A 6,490-nucleotide genomic window follows, 5' to 3' on the forward strand; every position below is an offset into this window, starting at 1 on the left:
CCACTGTTTACCCTGGAGGGTAAACAGAAGAAGAAGAAGAACAAATCAATGCATTCCATGCAACAATTACGTAGACGTTGCACTTCCATGAAAATTTCTGGGGTCGGCACTTTCTATTGTGACCGTATAGTCACATGGATAATTATTTCGAATTATATATTTAAGAAATTAGTAGGCTTGTAGCTTCCTTTGTGTGGATGCTGGCAGTAGCGTCATATTGCATAACACTTCGCGACATAGGGGCGCCTTGAGCTCCCAGTGGGTGGCTCAGAAAAACTCCCGAACTGCTCGCGTATCATGAAAAAAGGGGAAGAAGAATACAATTTTGCTAACTCCATCTTGAAAACAAACGCCAACGCACAGCGATGCCAAAGCGATGGGGCGATTTCAGGGGTATTTTCAGCTCAATAAAGGCTAAACTAACCAGAAAACATACGTCAGAGTAATAAGAGGAATATTGGATGAATGGCAAAATTGAAAATCAAGGTAGAATAATCTCACCTACGAAAGTGCACCTTCATAAGATTACGTAACCACCACGGCGTACCCACGCCTACAGTGTCGCCAAATACTATTAGCGAATACTACCCCCACCCCGATTGTATTGGAATTAATTACTACAAATCCACCGATCATCCTGAGTTCCGCATCACATCTGGTATTTCGGAGTAGTTGGCCACACAAGTTGCCGCATCGCTGGGATTCGTAAGCCTTGTGGATCTGGAAAACTGAAATGTGTAGGAGGGAGATGTCTCCCAAGCATTCCCCACCCTAGGGAGCCTTTATATTTGCCTGCACATATGAGGGTGGAGACCATTCTTCGAGGAGTCTACGAGGTGACCACACGGCCGATTTTTGGTCTGATTTCCCTCTCTTTGTATGGTAAAATTTCTGTAAGCGGGAGTGTGAAAAGTCGGATTTCAGTGCGAATCTGCAGTAAAAATCTGAACTATGTAAACATGATGTGCGCATCTATAGTTTGATCGCGGTGCGACACGAAGGAACGCGAGTGACATAAATTCGCACCGAGAACTGTGAAACAATGAACTGCCGTCTGTCGAACATGGAACGTTATTTTTCAATCAGTATCCCGTAGTGGAGGCAGAGAGCCTCTTAATTATAATCTATGTTAGAAACTGTGTAAGCGGCAGGCGAGTGAATAGTGATAGTACGAAGAATTAGTGGTTATCACATAAACAAAATTGTATCAATGTTTATCGTGCTTCAGAACAGCGTAATCGCGCTGAACAAAGCATACAAGACAGGGTTGAGAATAAACATAAGTAGCCCACCTTAGGGTAATGCGGGAGGTTAAACTGGTTCGGTAGTGAAACTGTGAGCTCGGAATTGCATATGTCAGATTAGGTTAGACTAGCTGCGTCCTGTGCCAGGGTATCGTAGACATTCATAACTTTCTTTCTGTTTAGAAGAAAGGAAAACTTGCCTGTAACGTGAGTGGAGGACGTTTTGTGAAAACAGTGTAAACAGTGTCATTTCCGTGTTCAAAACCCAACGCTATGGATTATTCCAGGAGCATCATGGAACGTCCTGAACCAGCGATCTCCCACTTCAGCAGGATGGGCTAAGACCTTCAAGGGAGCCCTCATTCTGGGCTCGAACGGCGTACGATGGACAACGGACCAGCACTGTTGAGTACAAAATTATGATCTTATGATATTGATATTCCCTGTAGATAAATCATATCAGAATATAGGAATAGCATGGGATGATTTTATATTGAATAAGTAAAGTAGTAAGATTAGAGTGGTCGGTATTTTTTTTACCTTTTAAAGTTGTTTGGGAAGGAAACAAATTAGGAATAGAGTATGAATTTCCCATCTAGTTGTCTTTATTGCATGAGCATGGTTGTATCCTTGTTTTATGGGTACTGTCAGAGGAGACGGGGGGAAAAGGCTAATTAATTTCGTTGAGGTAATAAAGGAGCCTTCGTTCTTGGAGAGATATATAAAAGAAGTCAGGTTAAGATGACGCAAGAATCTTTGCCATATATCCTGTGAACCAGATAAAGTTGGATAGGTGAAGTACTCGATTTAATGTAAAGTAGTTGTATTTTATGCATGATAACTTAAGGCGTTGCTGCATAATATGTGTGTGAAGAGTCATGGCTCCGAGGTACAAATGTCCACCCCCACCAACACTAGCTAGGGCCCCTGTTAAAGAAAATTCTTTTTGTGATTGCTTAAATACCTTTTGTTAGTTCATTTTATTTCATTTAAATTAATCAGTTTGGTCGGATAATTTTATGCCGATCTAATGAAGGTAATATAAATTCATGTCAGGTACATAGTCATTATTATTATTATTATTATTATTATTATTATTATTATTATTATTATTATTATTATTATTATTATTATTATTATTATTATTATTATTATCATTATTGTGATTATTATGACTATTGTTATTAGTAAATTCTGTGAGATTATTAAACTCTAGTTTGCTAGCCCGTGGATTGTGGTAGTTTTACTATGAGAGGCACGAGGATGGAACTCCGGACCCCTATAAGAGAGAGAGAGAGAGAGAGTAAAATAATGTAACGGCCCAAAAGTTGAGAGATTGGTCCGATGAAGAATACCTGAGCGGGTTAGAGCATAATTCTATGCACCTGTTTGTATGTGTTATTTTTGTTCGCGTGAATAAATTGGCCCACTGAATAGGCTTTTGTAAACGCACTGATGTTGGGTTTTAAAAAAAAAAGTACGTGGCCGATGTGCCGGCGGTTGACAAGGAAATTTATGGCATCACACCCCGGGAGGGTCGGAGCTCGCTTGTGTCAAACTAGGCCTGCTAAAAGGCAAATGTATGGCCGTCTTTCTCAAGGAAGTGTTTTTCCTCGAACCCTCTTTTGCTCTGCTAGTAAATGTTTTTTTTTTTTTGTTAATCGATTACCACATTCTAATCAGGCTAAGTTGGGTGAATGCAGTAACACTTAGTTCATACACATGTAGAAGTGATAGATAGGGTCTTGATTTTTCAGGTTCCCCGACTCGAGAGACCTGTTGGTATCCCGTTCGTACCTCGGACATGACAAAAGGGAGTGAGTCAAACAAACGACGGCTAATGGTAAACCAGATGCAGCTACCATGTATGGGAAATGTTATAATATGTGTTTTCTCTTCCAGGTGTGATAATAGTGTAAATGTGATGTTGTTTTGATGCTAATTGATTTGTTTAATGGAGACTTCGTGAAAAATCCTTTGGTAGTTCGTTTGAGTGGAGGGTTCAGGCCCTCTGATGTGTATAGTTAGTTCTCAAGTGAGGTGATTTGGAGTAACTAGTTTTGTGTGCATCTTATATTTCTGGTATAGGTTGTAACTCCGTGGATTTTGCCGATCATTTTATGATTCCTTTTAAATTCTTTTAATATTGTGTTTCTCGTGTTATGTTCGATGTAGGTGGCCACTCTAATCTTAGGGTAAAGTAGTGTAACTTGCTGTGTTTTAAATATGTAATTTGGGAATTAATCCCGGGAATATTTATATCCGTAAGGTCATAGTTTTCTTATATTTTTTTGTTGTAAAAAGTTGGTTCATTATAATAGTGTTTACCGTACTCAGCAGGTAAAATAATCGTGTCCGTAAATTCGAAACCAAGTTTATCAACCAAGAGTGTAGTAAACGCAACTCAAATTTCTCCGAGTTGTTTGAAGCTATATGTGAACACCCAGGTGCTTAATCCGAATAGGTGATTGTTTTGTGTTATAATATTCAACAGCGTAATGTCAATAGACCTCATAATGAACCTTATAATGATGTGGTTCAAAATTTCACTTGGGTGATAGCCCGGACATGGTTGTCCGTTGCTGGTATTAACATTCAATGGATGTAAGTTAACTTTGATGTTCAAGGTTGTAGATTGTAAATATGTTCAACGGGAGTGAATTAAATATTCAGAAATTTTATTCGTGTCTAATTTTTGCCGAGAATTAGCATCCAGAACCTCTTCCGTTCATGTTATGCCTTTAAGTTAGTTGTAATATATTTTATTTTTATCGCCGCGGACGGTCTGCGACTCTGAGTAGCCGGGGGTTCAGATCTTAGGAACGGGAGAGTTAGCAGCGACCTTGCTGCGCCGTAGGGCGGTGACCCCTCATGTGAGTGGATTACTTATTCAATCCCAATGAGAGGGAATCGTCACAGGCCGAAAAGGTCCCTTGACCATCGCCTTCCGTGGAGCATGGTGCCATGTGTTCATGACCCGACAGGGTCACCTCTTTGTTGGCACAAGGTACCATGAGCTATGGGGGATGGTGGGAAAGGTCCCAGTATGGAATTAGCCCAATTTTTTAGCTAGTTGCCTTTCCTGACCGCAGACCTATGTGGATGGGAGTATTCATTATTGCGTGTTTCTGCGTTAGTTTGTAGTGTGATGCGTTGTAATTAAATGAAGAAGGGTATTAATAGGGACAAAACCAAGCAGTCCCCTACCGACGAATTAATCGGGCGAAGTTAAAATCCCTGACCCGAAGAGGAATCGAACCGAAGGCCGTACGGTGACCTTTCAGCCAACAAGCCGAACATGGGTGTGTAGTTATTTCTAGTCTGGTGCACCCCTTGTAAGGTAGACCCAGCTAGACCATCCGACAAGGGTGTGTGGCATGTGCCTTGCATCAGAATCTGCACGTTAGCTACCAGATGTATGCTTAAGTCTTTTCCGGTTTCACTAAGAGATGGCTCCAGCGAACAGTACGCAGCGTCTGAATTTGACACATACGTCAGTTTGTTCATCTGACGTTAACCTGCCAACACACACAAGTTGATTCCGTCAAACACTAGCGTCTGTGTTGTATCGTTCGGTGATCATGTCGAAGTTTGTGCCTGAAAAAGAACATTTGCGGCACGCATCGCTTTTCTTATTTAATCAAAAGAAAAAGACTGTGGAATGGCATCGTTTGCTTATAGAAACATATGGTGAACACGCTCCGTCGATTAGAACATATGAGACATGGTTTAGACAATTTAAACGTGGTGATTTCAATGTGAGTGATGGCCCCGCGGTGTGGCGGTAGCGTGCCAGCCTTTTATCCGAAGGCCCCGCGTTCGATTCCCGGGCAGGTCATGGACTTTTACCTGCATCTGAGGGCTGGCTCGAGGTCCACTCAGCCTACGTGATTACAACTGAGGAGCTATCCGACGGTGAGGTAGCAGCCCCTGTCTAGAAAGCCAAGAATAACGGCCGAGATGATCCGTCGTGTTGACCACACGACACCCCGTAATCTGTAGGCCTTCGGGCCGAGCATCGGTCGCTTGGTAGGCCATGACCCTTCGGGGCTGCTGCGCCATGATTTTTTGTTTTTGTTTAATTCAATGTGAAAAGCAGTGCGCTCTCTGGTAGACCACAAAAGTGCGAAGACGGCCAACTCAACAGAAAGCATTAAATGTGTCACAAGAAACAAACAACAGACGTTTACGAATAATGGAGAATATCAGTAAACTCGGTAAATGGGTCCCACACCATTTTAAATGAACGGCATATGGACAATCGCAGTCACTTGTGAAATGCTGTTTCAGCGCCACGAAATAAAATCATTTCTGGACCGCATTGTGACGAGTGACAAAAAATGATTTATTTTGAAAACCCGATGCGGAGAAAATTGCGGCTGTCATCTGGCGAAGCCGGTCTTTCAATACCAAGGCCGAATCGCTGCGGCAAGAAGACCATGCATTGTGTCTGGTGAGACCAGAGCGGTATTGTGCATTATAAAATCTTGAAGCCCAGCGAAACCGTTAATGTACTACGCTGTCGCCAACAAATGCTTAATTTAAATCACGCATTGATCGAAAGACGACCGGAATAGGCCAGAAGACATGCCAAAGTGATTTTGTTACACGACAATGCGCCGCCTCACACAGCAAAACCAGTGAAAGTCATCTTGAAATCATTTGGATGGGACATCATTCCGCATCCGCCGTACTCTCCCGACCTAGCGCCATGTATCACCTCTTCGCATCAACGGGGCACGCGCTGGCAGAACAGCACTGCAGCAATTTCAAGGAAGTTGGAAAATGGCTCGACGAATTGTTTGCCACAAAATACAAGCAGTTTTTCTAGCATGGTATTCATAACTTACCTCAAAGATAAAGAGGAGATTACAGTAGAAAGGTACAAGGGGACGGATTTGGGAATATTAACATATGTGATATCGGGGATTTCATCTATCCTGAAGGAGTTAGATAACTATCATTTCATTACCGCACGAGCTACAAAATGTTTAGCCCTGATTCTTTCGTAGAAGAGTCCGTTCAGATTTTGTGTTGGGAAGCATACAAATTCAGATTGCTGCTATGAGACTATGAGTTACAACCGTTCAACATCACTCGCTCTTTCATTTCTTATATTTTAGCCACTTTGTTTAAGAAACCTCCCCAAAACAACACAGTTACTTTCCACATATTCAATTATATGGATTTTTTAAATTGTATAATTCTTCGTCATACTCTTCAGGATACAAAGAACAAATATCAAC

The sequence above is a fragment of the Anabrus simplex genome, chromosome 4, assembly GCF_040414725.1.
Source record: "Anabrus simplex isolate iqAnaSimp1 chromosome 4, ASM4041472v1, whole genome shotgun sequence".
Taxonomy (NCBI): domain Eukaryota; kingdom Metazoa; phylum Arthropoda; class Insecta; order Orthoptera; family Tettigoniidae; genus Anabrus; species Anabrus simplex.